General features: G+C 43.2%; 1 long non-coding RNA gene and 1 pseudogene across 2 annotated transcripts; both read left to right on the forward strand.

Annotated features, from left to right (window-relative positions):
* The window catches only part of LOC135536676 (GTPase IMAP family member 8-like), a 32,508-nt pseudogene extending 12,511 nt beyond the window's left edge, over positions 1-19,997 (forward strand).
* Positions 884-15,459, forward strand: LOC135536675 (uncharacterized). 2 transcript variants are annotated; one of them, XR_010455048.1, is made up of 5 exons: positions 884-1,324; positions 1,543-1,642; positions 1,811-1,951; positions 11,258-11,344; positions 15,449-15,459. It is a non-coding gene; the product is annotated as an uncharacterized LOC135536675 (long non-coding RNA). The 2 variants fall into 2 exon arrangements; XR_010455049.1 differs by lacking the exons at positions 884-1,324; positions 1,543-1,642; positions 1,811-1,951 and adding an exon at positions 8,247-8,788.
* Positions 19,998-20,515: the final 518 nt, after the last annotated feature.

Raw genomic sequence — 20,515 nt, forward strand, 5'->3', positions numbered from 1 at the left:
GAAAATCGGTCTTCTCACTAAAACGTCGGTAGAGTCTGAACGGTTTGGCCTACAGAACGATGTTCTTCGTTTTGCTCTACGACTCGTGTTATGAGACTCGTCTGAAGTCAGTAGTGACTCTATGGAAAGGGGAGATTCTCACAAACACGATGGTATTTCTATGGCTCCCACAAGGGTCACGGTACTCATCTGAAGTAACTGGTACCATTTTTTAAAAAATGTAAGGAAGTATGGAGGTAGTTTTGTGGTTAAATATGTTTCCATATCTCCTAGATACAGGAAAGACACTTCAAGACCTTATTTCTTATGATACATTTTTGACTGTCTGTTTTGCCAGAGATGAATGTGTTTTTATTTTTTTACCTTTATTTTACTAGGCAAGTCAGTTAAGAATAAATTCTTATTTTCAATGATGGCCTAGGAACAGTGGGTGAACTGCCTGTTCAGGGGCAGAATGACAGATTTTGTACCTTGTCAGCTCGGGGATTTGAATTTGCAACCTTTCGGTTACTAGTCCAATGCTCTAACCACCAGGCTACACTTTCTATGGTCTACAGTAGTAAAGCCCCTCTACATGTTTTCCTCATTTACGAAGCAGTACTGGGGACATTAGCGTGCTTTCCTACACATTGTTCAGGTTTCCTTGATTCAAATAGCTTTTCCATAAAACTAAACCACCTACCTGTTACTTTGTCCTGTCTGCCTTTGGTGCCTTAGTTGATGTTGTAGTTGATATTGTGATGTTGACACTGTGGTGGTGATTTAAGTTTCATTTTCCCTGACCTGAAACCAAGATGAGAGGCACCACCCCCATTCATAGTTCACTACTGCTTAGTGACAGATACAAACCATTACTAGCACAGGATAATAACACAAACAGTACAGCTATGACTACACCCTCAACAATCGGCCTTTCAGACAAGGTGCCTATTCATGAAGGGACGACAATTACAACATTATATCCTGTTAGACTAGTTTGTTGCTTTTCTTATACTCGCTACATCGTCTTGTGTTTGTTTGAGAGCTCTGTAGTCACATGGTATATTAATATCATTCTGTTGGAGACATCTGTAGTCACATGGTATATTAACGTCTTTCTGGAGCATTAGAGGGGCGTGTCCTTACAGGTGTTTGCCTGGTGTTGTCTCGACAACTGGCACAAGGTAATTTGAGATAATACAACGTTTCGATTCTTTGAGGGAAGAGACCCAGAAGGGAGGGAGGGTGACCTCACTACGGCACCAGTCTAGAGTGTGTGTAGACTACATGTGATGGTTCACCTGATAGAGAGAAGGACTGGAGCATACAGCAATACGAATATTAGGTGAGTGTTTAGTTGACTTGCTGCATGGCTTTACACACACACACACACACACACACACACACACACACACACACACACACACACACACACACACACACACACACACACACACACACACACACACACACACACACACACACACACACACACACACACCCTGAAACACCACAGTTTGTGATTTCCTCATTCAGTAATAGTGTTTTCCATAACTTCCTCAGCGTGGAGTGATAACATTACTTGTTGTGAGAGTCTCCTTTACTTGTGAGAGTCTCCTTTACTTGTGAGAGCTGAGCTGAGCTGAGATGGACGTGCGTCTGAGTAAGTTCTGAACTCTCCTTGACTTGCTTATTTCCTAATATTAAACAATACTAAAGATTGAGAAATCACTAAATATCCTGTTGTAGTGCTTTGCTCAGGCCAAACTCAAATGTGGAGAATGTTACGTAACGGAAAAATGTCCAATAACTACATTTCCCACCTCATCAGCCAGTCCCACTGAGGAAAACCCAGAGGAGTATCAGCAAAGGATCATGGGAGATAGAATCCGGAGACAAGCGCTGACTTCCTACAAAGAGGATCTGGTCAGAGCTGCACAGAGTACTCCTGTGTTTCAGAGACCTACAGTGGGTGAGTGACTCACTGAACAAGATATTGTATACTGCACTGAACAAGATATTGTATACTGCACTAAACAAGATATTGTATACTGCACTAAACAAGATATTGTATACTGCACTGAACAAGATATTGTATACTGCACTGAACAAGATATTGTATACTGCACTGAACAAGATATTGTATACTGCACTGAACAAGATATTGTATACTGCACTGAACAAGATATTGTATACTGCACTGAACAAGATATTGTATACTGCACTGAACAAGATATTGTATACTGCACTAAACAAGATATTGTATACTGCACTAAACAAGATATTGTATACTGCACTAAACAAGATATTGTATACTGCACTAAACAAGATATTGTATACTGCACTAAACAAGATATTGTATACTGCACTAAACAAGATATTGTATACTGCACTAAACAAGATATTGTATACTGCACTAAACAAGATATTGTATACTGCACTAAACTGTATAAACAAGATAAACAAGATTGTATACTGCACTAAACAAGATATTGTATACTGCACTAAACAAGATATTGTATACTGCACTGAACAAGATATTGTATACTGCACTGAACAAGATATTGTATACTGCACTAAACAAGATATTGTATACTGCACTGAACAAGATATTGTATACTGCACTGAACAAGATATTGTATACTGCACTAAACAAGATATAGTATACTGCACTAAACAAGATACAGTATACTGCACTAAACAAGATACAGTATACTGCACTAAACCAGATACAGTATACTGCACTAAACCAGATACAGTATACTGCACTAAACCAGATACAGTATACTGCACTAAACAAGATATTGTATACTGCACTAAACCAGATACAGTATACTGCACTAAACCAGATACAGTATACTGCACTAAACCAGATACAGTATACTGCACTAAACCAGATACAGTATACTGCACTAAACAAGATATAGTATACTGCACTAAACCAGATACAGTATACTGCACTAAACCAGATACAGTATACTGCACTAAACCAGATACAGTATACTGCACTAAACAAGATACAGTATACTGCACTAAACAAGATATTGTATACTGCACTAAACCAGATACAGTATACTGCACTAAACCAGATACAGTATACTGCACTAAACAAGATATAGTATACTGCACTAAACCAGATACAGTATACTGCACTAAACCAGATACAGTATACTGCACTAAACCAGATACAGTATACTGCACTAAACCAGATACAGTATACTGCACTAAACAAGATATTGTATACTGCACTAAACCAGATACAGTATACTGCACTAAACCAGATAAACAGATATACTGCACTAAACCAGATACAGTATACTGCACTAAACAAGATATAGTATACTGCACTAAACCAGATACAGTATACTGCACTAAACCAGATACAGTATACTGCACTAAACCAGATACAGTATACTGCACTAAACCAGATACAGTATACTGCACTAAACCAGATACATTATACTGCACTAAACAAGATACAGTATACTGCACTAAACAAGATATAGTATACTGCACTAAACAAGATATAGTATACTGCACTAAACAAGATATAGTATACTGCACTAAACAAGATATAGTATACTGCACTAAACAAGATATAGTATACTGCACTAAACAAGATATAGTATACTGCACTAAACAAGATATAGTATACTGCACTAAACAACCAGATACAGTATACTGCACTAAACCAGATATAGTATACTGCACTAAACAACCAGATACAGTATACTGCACTAAACCAGATATAGTATACTGCACTAAACAACCAGATACAGTATACTGCACTAAACCAGATATAGTATACTGCACTAAACAAGATATAGTATACTGCACTAAACCAGATACAGTATACTGCACTAAACCAGATATAGTATACTGCACTAAACCAGATATAGTATACTGCACTAAACAAGATATAGTATACTGCACTAAACCAGATACAGTATACTGCACTAAACCAGATATAGTATACTGCACTAAACAACCAGATACAGTATACTGCACTAAACCAGATACAGTATACTGCACTAAACCAGATACAGTATACTGCACTAAACCAGATACAGTATACTGCACTAAACCAGATATAGTATACTGCACTAAACCAGATACAGTATACTGCACTAAACCAGATATAGTATACTGCACTAAACCAGATACAGTATACTGCACTAAACCAGATACAGTATACTGCACTAAACCAGATACAGTATACTGCACTAAACCAGATATAGTATACTGCACTAAACCAGATACAGTATACTGCACTAAACCAGATACAGTATACTGCACTAAACCAGATATAGTATACTGCACTAAACCAGATACAGTATACTGCACTAAACCAGATACAGTATACTGCACTAAACCAGATATAGTATACTGCACTAAACCAGATATAGTATACTGCACTAAACAACCAGATATAGTATACTGCACTAAACCAGATATAGTATACTGCACTAAACCAGATATAGTATACTGCACTAAACCAGATACAGTATACTGCACTAAACCAGATATAGTATACTGCACTAAACCAGATATAGTATACTGCACTAAACCAGATATAGTATACTGCACTAAACCAGATATAGTATACTGCACTAAACCAGATATAGTATACTGCACTAAACCAGATATAGTATACTGCACTAAACCAGATATAGTATACTGCACTAAACCAGATATAGTATACTGCACTAAACCAGATACAGTATACTGCACTAAACCAGATATAGTATACTGCACTAAACCAGATACAGTATACTGCACTAAACCAGATATAGTATACTGCACTAAACCAGATATAGTATACTGCACTAAACCAGATACAGTATACTGCACTAAACCAGATATAGTATACTGCACTAAACAAGATATAGTATACTGCACTAAACAAGATATAGTATACTGCACTAAACCAGATACAGTATACTGCACTAAACCAGATATAGTATACTGCACTAAACAAGATATAGTATACTGCACTAAACCAGATACAGTATACTGCACTAAACCAGATATAGTATACTGCACTAAACCAGATACAGTATACTGCACTAAACCAGATATAGTATACTGCACTAAACCAGATATAGTATACTGCACTAAACCAGATACAGTATACTGCACTAAACCAGATATAGTATACTGCACTAAACAAGATATAGTATACTGCACTAAACAAGATATAGTATACTGCACTAAACCAGATACAGTATACTGCACTAAACAAGATATAGTATACTGCACTAAACCAGATACAGTATACTGCACTAAACCAGATATAGTATACTGCACTAAACCAGATACAGTATACTGCACTAAACCAGATATAGTATACTGCACTAAACAAGATATAGTATACTGCACTAAACCAGATACAGTATACTGCACTAAACCAGATATAGTATACTGTATCCCACTCCCAAACTCTTTCACCCTAACAGGGCACTCTGGGAATTAGGGAATATGATCCACACCAGATTTGCAACATTTTACATTCACAGACTCTTCAATAACATATTCCTTCCATCTGCAAACACTTGAAACGTGGCAAATTCTTGTACATTTCTTGCATTGCATCGTGTTGCATCAGCGTATCTTATACAGCTTTATATATTCTTGTAATTCTTGTACATTTCTTGCATTGCATCGTGTTGCATCAGAGTATCTTATACAGCTTTATATATTCTTGTAATTCTTGTACATTTCTTGCATTACATCGTGTTGCATCAGCGTATCTTATACAGCTTTATATATTCTTGTATATTCTTGTAATTCTTGTGCATTTCTTGCATTGCATCGTGTTGCATCAGCGTATCTTATACAGCTTTATATATTCTTGTATATTCTTGTAATTCTTGTACATTTCTTGCATTACATCGTGTTGCATCAGAGTATCTTATACAGCTTTATATATTCTTGTAATTCTTGTACATTTCTTGCATTGCATCGTGTTGCATCAGCGTATCTTATACAGCTTTATATATTCTTGTATATTCTTGTAATTCTTGTGCATTTCTTGCATTGCATCGTGATGCATCAGCGTATCTTATACAGCTTTATATATTCTTGTATATTCTTGTAATTCTTGTGCATTTCTTGCATTGCATCGTGTTGCATCAGCGTATCTTATACCTCCCAGCTTTATAAATGGTGGTAGATGCTCTTCATCAAACATCAATAATACAGATGGTGTAGGTCTACCGTAGAGACAGACACATTTAGCTCTTTTCTCCATGTGGGTCAAGCGACGAGCATTAAACCCTCCTGGAATGTTTTGTCTAAGATATTGATTATCAATGTCCAACGGGACGCCAGAGACAACACCTTTTAACGCCCTGCTCCAAAAATCACAGCTGTTCACTTCACGTGTCTATCATTTTACCAGCCACAAAGCACTTCCTTTTTGCTCTTTAGATACACGCGATATCAAGTCAAATCACGTCAAATGCTATTGGTCACATATACATGGTTAGCAGATGCTATTGGTCACGTATACATGGTTAGCAGATGTTATTGATCACATACACATGGTTAGCAGATGTTATTGGTCACATACACATGGTTTGCAGATGTTATTGGTCATATACACATGTTTAGCAGATGTTATTGCGAGTGTAGCGAAATGCTTGTGCTTCTAGTTCTGACAGTGCAGCAATATCTAACAGGTAATATCTAACAAATGCCTAATTCACACAAATCTAAGTAAAGGAACGGAATAAGAATATATTAGCAATCGAGCTAAATAGGACAAATTAGCTAGCAAGTGCCAGCTAGCTAAATTGCCATACATGTTTAATGCTTTTCAACCTGTCCCCAAATGAATGACATTGGTTCAGAGTTTGTTTTGATATTTGAACCTGCGTGTGGTGTGGGGGGACGAAATAAATGTGTGCACGATGTCGCGCAGCCGGTTTGGGTTCCATGTAGATAGTATAGAATACTGTATATACATATGAGATGAGTAATGCAAGGTACTATATTAAAGTGACAACATCTACTTTGACTGCAACCACTTTCCCCAAAGCTTCTTCACCATCCTTGTGACTTCAAACGAGTTCCCCAAATAAACATCTTTATCCAAAAAAAACATACTCCGACAAGCAACGATTCAACACTCATTTTCCACAACAATTGTTGCCCTTCTTGTTCAATTCTTGGACTTCACTGTAGTCCACCCATCCTTCTCACTAATGGTTCTCGATGCGCTTTCATCTTCAAACAACACTTCTTCTGCTCTCATCTCTGATTCTGGGCAGACAGCCAATGTTGTGAATTGTCAGAAGGAGGTTGATAATAGTGACACCCAACCAGAATTCAGACTCTGACTGCATGTTCTGAGTTGAATTATTTTTGCCTAGTAACACTCTCTCATTGGCTATTAATGACTGGTTACAGGGGAAATGAAACTTAACTCGGAATGTACAGGAATCTGCCAAAATAAAAGAAACACTTGAGTAATTGAGGGTTCTGTCAGCTCTGTTATGTTGTGGGGTGCATTTTCCTGGCATGGTTTAGGTCCACTCAACCACTTAGAGACCAAGGTAAACACCAGTAAATACACAGCCATTCTGAGTGATCACCTTCAACCTGTGGTGAATAATGTCTATCCTGATGGCAGTCTTCCAGGATGATAATGCCCCCGTCCACAGGGTATGAGAGGTCCCTGAATGGTTTGATGAGCATGAAAACTATGTAGACCATATGCCCTGGCTGTCTCAGTCACCAGATCTCAACCCAGTTGAACACTTAAGGGAGACTCTGGATCAACACCTGTGAGAGCGTTTCCACCACCATCAACCAAACAATAGAGTTCTAGACACTTGTAGAGTCTATGTGTATTGAAGCAGTTCTGGCTCTTCGTGGTGCCCAACGCCCTGTTAACACACATGATGTTGGTGTTTCCTTTATTTTGGCAGTTACCTGTAAGGTCCAGCTAATAGCTTCACCAACAGCGAGTATTCAACTTAACTACCTTACTAATTAAATTACGTACAACGATTACATTAGAAGACCAAGGCAACTATGAGCCTAAGCGGCAGTCTGTTTGTGGTATTATTAAATCTCCTTGTCACTCATTGTCATAGCTTGATAGTGATCAATGGAGTTGGAAAGAGAACAAACAGATCTGGGACCAGGTTAGACAACTACAGTATATAGTGATCAATGGAGTTGGAAAGAGAACAAACAGATCTGGGACCAGGTTAGACAACTACAGTACATAGTGATCAATGGAGTTGGAAAGAGAACAAACAGATCTGGGACCAGGTTAGACAACTACAGTATATAGTGATCAATGGAGTTGGAAAGAGAACAAACAGATCTGGGACCAGGTTAGACAACTACAGTATATAGTGATCAATGGAGTTGGAAAGAGAACAAACAGATCTGGGACCAGGTTAGACAACTACAGTATATAGTGATCAATGGAGTTGGAAAGAGAACAAACAGATCTGGGACCAGGTTAAACAACTACATAGATACATTTGAAAATGTTTCATTTGCTATTTTAATTTGAACCTTTTTCCCAGAAGAAGAGGTCTGTGTCCAACACATTTCATTTAACCCAGAGTTGTGGCTCATCCAAGGTTGAGTTGTCAGAGGAGGTTGATAATAGTGACACCCAATCAGATTTCAGCCTCTGCCTGTCCTGAGGTGAATAACTCCTCTCATTGGCTAGAAATGACTAGTTACAGGTGAAACGAAACTTAACTCTGACTATAACGTGCAGCACATAGCTTCAGCTCTCACAGTCACAACAGGGGACAATTAACAGATACGTGCAACTACACTAAAAGTGAGTATTCAACTTAACTACCTTATTAATGAAATGTACAACAATGTATTGTAATAACTGTAGCACAATATGGAGTAAACATTTGATTTATACCAGGTTTGTTGACATTGATGCATACATAATCAAACAATGACATCACGAGACATGTCATGACAATTGTGAGGGACTGACGTGCAGGTATCTTGGTACTGAGTGACAGGTCATTATACCACAGTGTACAGCAGGTTGTTGCTGTGAGGGACTGACCTGCAGGTATCTTGGTACTGAGTGACAGGTCATTATACCACAGTGTACAGCAGGTTGTTGCTGTGAGGGACTGACCTGCAGGTATCTTGGTACTGAGTGACTGGTGGGAAGAGCCATAGGAGGGATGGTGTATTGTAATGGCTGGAGGCTGGTGGGAGGAGCCATAGGAGGGATGGTGTATTGTAATGGCTGGAGGCTGGTGGGAGGAGCCATAGGAGGGATGGTGTATTGTAATGGCTGGAGGCTGGTGGGAGGAGCCATAGGAGGGATGGTGTATTGTAATGGCTGGATAGGTATTTTACATGTCAGACAGAGGAGGCTGGTGGGAGGAGCCATAGGAGGGATGGTTTATTATAATGCCTGGAGGCTGGTGGGAGGTATCATAGGAGGGATGGGTATTGTAATGGCTGGAGGCTGGTGGGAGGAGCCATAGGAGGGATGGTGTATTGTAATGGCTGGAGGCTGGTGGGAGGAGCCATAGGAGGGATGGTGTATTGTAATGGCTGGAGGCTGGTGGGAGGAGCCATAGGAGGGATGGTGTATTGTAATGGCTGGAGGCTGGTGGGAGGAGCCATAGGAGGGATGGGTATTTTAATGGTGGGAGGAGCCATAGGAGGGATGGTGTATTGTAATGGCTGGAGGCTGGTGGGAGGAGCCATAGGAGGGATGGTGTATTATAATGCCTGGAGGCTGGTGGGAGGAGCCATAGGAGGGATGGTGTATTGTAATGGCTGGAGGCTGGTGGGAGGAGCCATAGGAGGATGGTGATGTAATGGCTGGAGGGTGGTGGGAGGAGCCATAGGAGGGATGTGTATTGTAATGGCTGGAGGCTGGTGGGAGGAGCCATAGGAGGGATGGTGTATTGTAATGGCTGGAGGCTGGTGGGAGGAGCCATGTAATGGCTGGAGGCTGGTGGGAGGAGCCATAGGAGGGAGGAGGGATGGTTTATTGTAATGGCTGGAGGCTGGTGGGAGGAGCCATAGGAGGGATGGTTTATTATAATGCCTGGAGGCTGGTGGGAGGAGCCATAGGAGGGATGGTGTATTGTAATGGCTGGAGGCTGGTGGGAGGAGCCATAGGAGGGATGGTGTATTATAATGGCTGGAGGCTGGTGGGAGGAGCCATAGGAGGGATGATGGTAATGGCTGGAGGCTGGTGGGAGGAGCCATAGGAGGGATGGTGTATTGTAATGGCTGGAGGCTCGTGGGAGGAGCCATAGGAGGGATGGTTTATTATAATGCCTGGAGGCTGGTGGGAGGAGCCATAGGAGGGATGGTGTATTGTAATGGCTGGATGGCTGGATGGTGTATTATAATGCCTGGAGGCTGGTGGGAGGATGGTGTATTGTTATAATGGCTGGAGGCTAGTGGGAGGGCCATAGGAGGGATGGTGTATTGTGATGGCTGGATGGTGGGAGGAGCCATAGGAGGGATGGTGTATTGTAATGGCTGGAGGCTGGTGGGAGGAGCCATAGGAGGGATGGTGTATTGTAATGGCTGGAGGCTGGTGGGAGGAGCCATAGGAGGGATGGTGTATTGTAATGGATGGAATGGAATACATTTAGTGGTACCTACACATCAAACACATGGAAACAACATGTTTGACTCCGTTCCAATGATTCCATTCCAGCCGTTACATTGAGCCCCTCCTCTTATATCTTCTCCCACCAGCCTCCACTGATATCAGATGTCCACATCATATGCTATAGCCCGACAGCACAGTTGATGATGTGGCATGCAGCCATTGGTTGATGCAATGAAACTCCTGTGCAGGGAACCACGATCATCCTTTATCCCCAGCTAACACAACAGGCTCCAATAATCAACTAATGATGGTCTTCAGGTTAGAATGTTGAGTCAGGTGTTTTAGCTACAGGGCTGGGGGAGCGTGTGACACCAATCAGGCCCCAGAGAACTGAAGTTGCCTTCCCTGTTGTACAATAACTGGTCTAACACATAGCAGAAGGTCAACTGTAGAATGATAAGCATGTTTAGGATGTAATTTGATACCCCCTATATGAGTACATTATGTTTACCTGATATAGGCTACGTTGTTAGGGAATGTACTTTGTTTTACAACAGTTATAAAACGTAGCATTATTTGCTTTATAGTTAAAATTGTTTTTAAAGTCAAATAGCTGAGAAGAAAATCAAATTTAGTTCATGTGGACTGTGTTTTTTGTAATGCAGTCATTGTCTGTTTTGTTTTGATGGCCGACTGTAGCAGAGATGGAACGAGAAAGAGGAAGAACTCTGAAGATTCTGTTCCTGTTGACACTCTGTCTACAAGCCTTCCCTGGTCAATGCCAAGGTACACACCAGTGCGCACACACACACACATGCATGCACGTACACACACCAGGGCCATGCACGTACACACACACACACACACACACACACACACACACACACACACACACACACACACACACACACACACACACACACACACACACACACACACACACAGGCACTCACACACACACACACACATGCACGTATGCCCGTACACACACCAGGGCCGTGGGTAACAGTACTCTTCTTGCGTTGTGTACAATTAGTCATTGACACGGAACTCCAACATGTAGCACCAGTCATGTTGTAACGGCGTTCTTCGTTTGTTGAAAGAGAGTCGGTTGGACCCCACTCCATTAATGTCATAGTTCCTCCCCTTCGCGTCCTGGGATAATCCACCCTCGCCGCCGACCATGGCCTAATAGTCCTCACCCAGAACCCCACTGAACTGAGGGGCAGCTCGTGACTGAGGGGCAGCTCGTGACTGAGGGGCAGCTCGTGACTGAGGGGCAACTCGTGACTGAGGGGAAGCCCAGCACTGAGAGGAAGCCCAGTACTGAGATGAAGCTCAGGCAGGTAGTAGGCTCCGGTAGATCCTGGCTGGCTGGCGGATCTGGAAGATTCTGGTTGACTAGCAGATCTGGAAGATTCTGGTTGACTGGCAGATCTGGAAGAGACTGGTTGACTGGCAGATCTGGAAGAGACTGGTTGACTGGCAGATCTGGAAGATTCTGGTTGACTGGCAGATCTGGAAGAGACTGGTTGACTGGCAGATCTGGAAGATCATGGCTCACTGGCGGATCTAGCTGCACTATGCAGACTGGCAGCTCTGGCTGCTCCATGCAGACTGGCAGCTCTGGCTGCTCCATGCAGACTGGCAGCTCTGGCTGCTCCATGTAGACTGGCAGCTCTGGCTGCTCCATGCAGACTGACAGCTCAGGCCGCTCCATGCAGACTGACAGCTCAGGCCGCTCCATGCAGACTGGCAGCTCTGGCTGCATCATGCAGACTGACAGCTCTGGCTGCTCCATGCAGACTGGCAGCTCTGGCTGCATCATGCAGACTGACAGCTCTGGCTGCTCCATGCAGGCTGGCAGCTCCTTGCAGACTGGCAGCTCCTTGCAGACTGGCAGCTCCTTGCAGACTGGCAGCTCTGGCTGCTCCATGCAGGCTGACAGCTCATTGTAGACTGACAGCTCCTTGCACACTGGCAGCTCCTTGCAGATTGGCAGCTCCTTGCAGACTGGCAGCTCCTTGCAGACTGGCAGCTCTGGCTGCTTCATGCAGACTGACAGCTCTGGCTGCTTCATGCAGACTGGCAGCTCAGGCTGCTCTGAACAGGCGGGAGACTCCGACAGCGCAGGAGGGAAGGAAGGCTCTGGCTGTGCTGAACAGGCGAGGCACACTGAAGGCCTGGTGCGTGGTGCTGGCACTGGTGGTACTGGACCGAGGACACGCACAGGAAGCCTTGTGCGGGGAGCTGCTACCGGAGGACTGGTATGTGAAGGTGGCACAGGATGGACTGGATCGTGAAGGTGTACTAGGGAGGCTGAGAGCAGGACTGGCACAGGACGTGCAAGGCTAGGTAGGTACACAGGAGGCCAAGTGCGTGAGGCTGGCACATTTTTCACCAGCCGACTAACACGCACCTCAGGACGAGTATGGAGTGCTGACCCAGGTGCCATCAAATCCCCGACACGCTCCGTCGGACGAATCTTGTACCTAAAGCACCAAGCTAGCAACTCCCTCATTACTCTCCACTCCACCTTCCCCATTAACTCCTTCACAGTCTCTGCTTCGCTCACCTCTAACACCGGCTCTGGTTCTGGTCTCCTCCTTGGCTCCTCACGATTAACAAGGAGAGTTGGCTCAGGTCTATCTCCAGACTCTGCCACTCTCCCTCTGAGCCCCCCCCCCAATGAATTTTTGGGGCTGATTCACGGGCTTTCCTCTGCGCCGTCGTGATTGCCTCTCCAACTCCATTCTCCTATAACCCTCTTCGCACTGCTCCAGCGAATCCCAGGCGGGCTCCGGCACTCTCTCTGTGTCGACCGCCCACCTGTCTATTTCCTCCCACGTCATATACTCCTGATATTGTAGCTCCTCATAACAGCGTCTCTCAGCTCTCGCCGCCTCCAGTTCTTCTCCGAACAATTCATCCTCCTTTCGCTGCTCCTGCTGTCGTTGCCTGTTACCACGCCACTCGGTCCGTGTGTGGTGGGTGATTCTGTAACGGCGTTCTTCGTTTGTCGAAAGAGAGTCGGACCGAAATGCAGCGTGGTGGTTACTCATGTCTTTAATGAAAACAAATGACGATACATGAAATAACTTAATAAATACAATAACAAAAAACGGAACGTGAAACCTAATACAGCCTGTCTGGTGAACAACGACACGGAGACAGTAACAATCACCCACGAAATACACAGTGAAACCCCGGCTACCTAAATACGGTTCCCAATCAGAGACAACGAGAATCACCTGACTCTGATTGAGAACCGCCTCAGGCAGCCAAGCCTATACAACACCCCTACTCAGCCGCAATCCCAATGCCTACAAAAACCCCAATACGAAGCACAACTTATAAACCCATGTCACACCCTGGCCTGACCAAATATATAACGAAAACACAAAATACAATGACCAAGGCGTGACACATGTAGATTTATTCGCTGGTTTGGTGCTTGTTCACTGGGCTAGTTACCAAAATAATACAATTACAATATACAATATAATATCTTTAACAATGTACCTGGTAGGAACGGCACAAAATTGCACGTCATGCAATGCACATCTCACCATCCAACTCTGCACTCACGCACTGTACAAAATATATGAATCCCCCCCCTACCAGACACAGTAAGTTGCTAGCTAGTACTGGCGGGAATTCTTTACAACAAAATGCACAACAAATATTCTCCAAAAACCACTGCATCTTATGTGTGATGTTCGAATAACATTTACAAACAATTTGATATAAATTGTACATTTAAATCATCACTTGAGAGTATAAAAATCACTTTTGATGTACCATGCTTTGCAACCAACAACTTACCGCTGGTTTGGTGCTTGTTCACTGGGACGATTCTAACTGGAACATCCCCCCTCGTAAGCAAGCTACGCAAACCAGCCAATAAGATGCCATGTTGAGTAGGTGAAGGCAAGACAAACTCAAACCAAAAACCCATTGGCTTAACAATAAAGTGGGGAATCACCAATATAACCCTGTTACACGTGGACAGACCTTTCAGTGGGCAGGTGCTCAAAATGGAAAAAGGGTGACATTCTGAAAAGACCAAAAGCCTGTAAATGTTAACATCTTTGAACATAGACCTATTTATTTCTGCAACAACACACTCCGTTCAGTGCCTCCTAAAGACATGATTGACATGGGGAAAAGAAGGAGGGCTATGTGGATGATAGATGTTCATCTGCTAGTTAGTGTATTTATTTTACTGATTGTGATTTACCTTTGTCTTTTCTTACCCTCTCTGCTGCTCCTGTCAGCCAATCAGACTGAAGTCTTGTCTTAACCTCTCTGCTCCTATCAGACTAAATACGGATGATGATGTCGGCTAAATCAAGTGTTATCCATTGTTTAAATAAATGTCATGCTGCTGTGGTGGTACTGTTGATATTTAAACTAGGTAGCGAGCTACACACACTCCATCGGTGACCGCATCTCTCAAGCCATTCACGTTTGGATAAAACTCCTTACGGGGCAGACTGCCCTTACAGGGCAAACTCCTTACAGGGCAGACTGCCCTTACAGGGCAAACTCCTTACAGGGCAGACTGCCCTTACAGGGCAAACTCCTTACGGGGCAGACTGCCCTTACAGGGCAAACTCCTTACAGAGCAGACTGGGAAACAAGCGTAACTAACGAACAGGGTGGGGAGTGGTGAACTTGACGACAAACTGCGAGCAATTTAAGGGTTCTGAACAAGTACAAAAAAAAATATTTTGGGGGAAATTATACCACCACCCAACAGGGTGCTTTAGTGACTAGAAGGACAATGGGGAATGTGCTCTGCACAGTTAGAGCCTGACACACACATTTCATTAGCTTTTCATCAAGACAATCACTATCAACTCAAGCACTTCTTGTCTGTTTTCACAGATTCAGGGCAGAAAGCCCTCTGATCTGAGGATAGTTTTAGTAGGGAAGACTGGAGCAGGGAAGAGTGCAACAGGAAACACCATCCTTGGGAGAAAGGTGTTTAGAGATGCCTTCTCCCCTGAGTCTGTCACTGTTCACTGTGAGAAAAAGAGTGGAGTGGTGGATGGGAGGAAGATTGATGTCATCGACACCCCAGGGCTCTATGACACAACAATGTCTAAAGAAGAGATGAAAAGTGAGATAGAAAAGGCCATCTACATGTCAGTGCCAGGACCTCACGCCTTCCTGCTGGTGATCAGACTGGGGAGGTTCACAGAGGAGGAGAGGAACACTGTGAAGTGGATCCAGGACAACTTTGGAGAAGAAGCATCAATGTACACCATCATTCTGTTCACTGGTGGAGACCAGCTGGAGGACAAATCATTGGTGGACTTTCTAAGTGAGAGTGAGGAGCTTATGAAACTCGTCAAGGTCTTTAAGGGCAGAAATCAAGTCTTCAATAATAACAAGAAGAATGACAACACTCAGGTCCCAGAGCTACTGAAGAAGATAGATGAGATGGTGATGAAGAATGGAGGACAACACTACACCAATGAGATGTACCAGGAGGCCCAGAGGAAGATCGAAGAGGAGGAGGAGAGGAAGAAACAGGAAGAGGAGAAGAGAGAACAGCAAGAGAAAGAGAAACTGGAGGGGGAGATCAGGAAACGGGAAGACAAGGTGAGAGAGGAGGAGAGGAAGAAACAGGAGGAGATCAGGAAACAGGTAGACAAGGTGAGAGAGGAGGAAAGGAAGAAGGAAAAGGAGAGACAAGAGGAGATGAGGAAGAAGAATTCAAAGGACCTATGGGGAAAGGTTTTGGGATTGTTAGTAACTGTTGCCACAGCGGTGGTAGCAGGACCAGCAGCAATTCCAGTTGGAGTTGCTGTACTTGCAAAAGAGGTAGCTGAAGATGCAGTTGAACATTTTCAAGATTCTCAGTAAGTAAAGATGAGGAAGAGGTGGCAGTGTGAAGTACCACTCTCTTCCTCATCTTAATGTCAAGGAGCAGCAGTAGATGAATCCTTTACAATGACAACCATCAGGGATTGTTCAACACTTTCTAATATGATCAGTTATTTAACATTTTTATTATTCAGAGGCTCAGGGATATAACATCAGAAAAAATGTGTACTCCCTCCATCCTCACTCCCTGGTCTGTGTCCTTCCTCCCTGGTCTGTGTCCTCATTCTATCCTCCCTCCCTGGTCTGTGTCCTTCCTCCCTGGTCTGTGTCCTCATTCTATCCTCCCTCCCTGGTCTGTGTCCTTCCTCCCTGGTCTGTGTTCTCCCTCTATCCTCCCTCCCTGGTCTGTGTTCTCCCTCTATCCTCCCTCCCTGGTCTGTGTTCTCCCTCTACCCTCCCTCCCTGGTCTGTGTTCTCTCTCTACCCTCCCTCCCTGGTCTGTGTTCTCCCTCTACCCTCCCTCCCTGGTCTGTGTTCTCTCTCTACCCTCCCTCCCTGGTCTGTGTTCTCCCTCTATCCTCCCTCCCTGGTCTGTGTTCTCCCTCTATCCTCCCTCCCTGGTCTGTGTTCTCCCTCTACCCTCCCTCCCTGGTCTGTGTTCTCTCTCTACCCTCCCTCCCTGGTCTGTGTTCTCCCTCTACCCTCCCTCCCTGGTCTGTGTTCTCTCTCTACCCTCCCTCCCTGGTCTGTGTTCTCCCTCTATCCTCCCTCCCTGGTCTGTGTTCTCCCTCTATCCTCCCTCCCTGGTCTGTGTTCTCCCTCTACCCTCCCTCCCTGGTCTGTGTTCTCCCTCTACCCTCCCTCCCTGGTCTGTGTTCTCCCTCCACCCTCTCTCTACCCTCCCTCCCTGGTCTGTGTTCTCCCTCTAGTGTCAGACACCATGAGTAATGTTGTAAAATACTGTACTGTACTTCATTACTGTACATTTCTAATGTACCTCATTACTGTTTCTACTGCACTTCATTATTGTATTTCTACTGTAATTCATAATCCAGGGGAAGGGATGAGGGCTCAGAACTGTAGGACAATTATTACTAAAACAATTACATTAGAGGAACAATTTATATTAGATTAACTTCTATGTTTATTACTTTAACAATTACAATAGAGGAGTTTATATATTGTATAATTACATTTATGCATGTCTATTACAGTGCGCTCATGGCTATTTGAACATATGTCTGAGCTGTTTGTAAATTGACAGATAATTGATTATTAATATTTGTTGTTTCATGGTTGTGCTTTATGATGTTTCATGATTTGCCAAAATTTAACGAACATTTGATGGACAACCTTAAAGGACATTTAGTCATTGGTAGTGTGTGCTTAGTGTTGCATGTATGATTTCCCCAGAATTCAACAATAAATAATCAAATGAAATCCACAAAATCCTCTCCTCGTTTTCTGTTCAAACACCACTATGATTACAACAGGATTTTGGTTTGCTTTTGCCAAAACATTTATAGAAAACAGTCAGTGTCGACCCATCGTTCAGGGAAGGTGGGGCAGCAACCACAGTTTTAGCACAATAACCCACAGATAAACCAAGGAATATGGCTAGCTAACAGCTGCCTCTGATTGAGAACCATATTTAGGTAGCCATATTCCTTGGTTTATCTGTGGGTTATTGTCTATGTATAGTTGCATGTCAGCACTAGTTGTTTTTAGCTTCACATTTGATTTGTTGTTTTGGTTAGTTTGTTTATTAAGTGTTCTTTCTTTAATAAAAGAAGAATGTATTCAAATCACGCTGCGCCTTGGTCTCCTCTATACGAGGAACGTAACAGAATAACCCACCAAAAAAGGACCAAGCAGCGTGCCAGAGGACATCTTGGACCCGGGATAAAGAGGAGTGGAAGACATCCTGGACCTGGGAGGAGGTAATGGCAGACCCTGCCATGGAAGCAGGTGGAGAAAGCCCGAGAGGCAGCCCCAAGATTATTATTTTTTTGGGGGGGGCAACAAAAGGAGATTGGCTGAGTCAGGTAGAAGACCTGAGTCAACTCCTCGTGCTTACCGTGGGGAGCATGTAACTGGTCAGGCACCATGTTATGCAGAGATGGGAAATATTCTAGAATGGGCATCCAGCCAGGTCATATTGAGCCAGCTCTATGTTCTGGATCTCCAATGCGTCTCCACGGTCCAGTGTATCCTGTGCCTCCTCCCCGCACTCGCCCCGAGGTGCGTGTCACCAGCCCAGTACCACCAGTACCAACACCATGCACCAGGCTTCCTGTACGGCTCCACGGTCCAGTGTATCCTGTGCCTCCTCCCCGCACTCGCCCTGAGGTGCGTGTCACCAGCCCGGTACCACCAGTGCTGGCACCACACACCAGGCCTCCAGTGCGCCTCCAGGGTCCAGTACACCCTGTTCCTGCTCCTCGCACTCGCCTCTTGGCCAAAAGCCAGGGAAAATGCAGCGCGGTAAATTCAAATAAAATTATATAAAAATCTAACTTTCATTAAATCACAAATGTAAGATACTAAATTAAAGCTACACTCGTTGTGAATCCAGCCAACATGTCAGATTTCAAAAAGCCTTTTCGGCGAAAGCATAAGAAGCTTTTATCTGATGATAGCACAGCAGTAAACAAAGAGAGTAGCATATTTCAACCCTGCAGGCGCTACACAAAACGCAGAAATAAAATATAAAACATGCCCTACCTTTGACAAGCTTCTTTTGTTGGCACTCCATTATGTCCCATAGACATCACAATTGGTCCTTTTGTTCGATTAATTCCATCCATATATATCCAAAATGTCCATTTATTTGGCGCATTTGACACAGAAAAAAACAGCCTACAATTTGCGCAACATCACTACAAAATATCTCAAATGTTACATGTAAACCTTGCTAAAACATTTCAAACTACTTTTATAATACAACTTTATGTATTTTTAAATGTTAATAATCGATCAAATTGAAGACAGGTCTATCTGTGTTCAATACAGGAAGACAACAAACAACGCTACTTTTCAAGTCTTGTGCAACTCTCAACAGTGTTACCCATTTCCAAAATGGCCGCATTTCTTCATTTCTCAAAGGAATAACCTCAACCAAATTTCAAAGACTGGTGACATCTAGTGGAAGCGGTAGGAACTGAAAACGAACTCCTAATTAATCTAGTGTCCCAATGAAAAATCAATTCTGAACGGTTAGTCCTCAGGGTTTTGCCAGCTACATAAGTGCTGTTATACTCACAGTGTCACGCCCTGGTCTATATTTATTATGTCTATCTTCATTTATTGGGTCAGGCCAGGGTGTGACATGGGCTTATTTGTGGTGTGTTTCGTCTTGGGGTTGTGTGGGGTGTATAGCGTAGTCTATGGCTTCCTGAGGCGGTTCTCAATCAGAGTCAGGTGATTATCGTTGTCTCTGATTGGGAACCATATTTAGGTAACCATATTCTTTGAGTGTTTTCGTGGGTGATTGTTCCTGTCTCTGTGTCTTCACCAGATAGGACTGTTTAGGTTTTCACGTTCTGTTTGTTGTTTTGTATTGTTCGTGTTTTTTTCATTCTTTATTAAAGATGCACAAAACTAACCACGCTGCATTTTGGTCCGCCTCTCCTTCAACAGAAGAAAGCCGTGACACACAGACATGATTCAAACAGTTTTAGAAACTTCAGAATGTTTTTATCCAAATCTACTAATAATATGCATATCTTATACAGTGGGGCAAAAAGTATTTAGTCAGCCACTAATTGTGCAAGTTCTCCCACTTAAAAAGATGAGAGGCCTGTAATTTTCATCATAGGTACACTTCAACTATGACAGACAAAATGAGCAAAAAAATCCAGAAAATCACATTGTGTCACGGCTTTCATCTGTAGAAGGAGAAGCGGACCAAAATGCAGCGTAGTTGTTATTCATTTTATTTAAATAAAGACACTGTACACTAATAAACTAACAAAACAACAACCGTGTGAAAACCTAAAACAGTCCTATCTGGTACAAAACCCAGAGACAGGAACAATCACCCACAAACACACAGTGAAATCCAGGCTACCTAAATATGGTTCCCAATCAGAGACAATGACTAACACCTGCCTCTGATTGAGA

The sequence above is a fragment of the Oncorhynchus masou genome, unplaced genomic scaffold (assembly GCF_036934945.1).
Source record: "Oncorhynchus masou masou isolate Uvic2021 unplaced genomic scaffold, UVic_Omas_1.1 unplaced_scaffold_650, whole genome shotgun sequence".
NCBI lineage: Eukaryota > Metazoa > Chordata > Actinopteri > Salmoniformes > Salmonidae > Oncorhynchus > Oncorhynchus masou.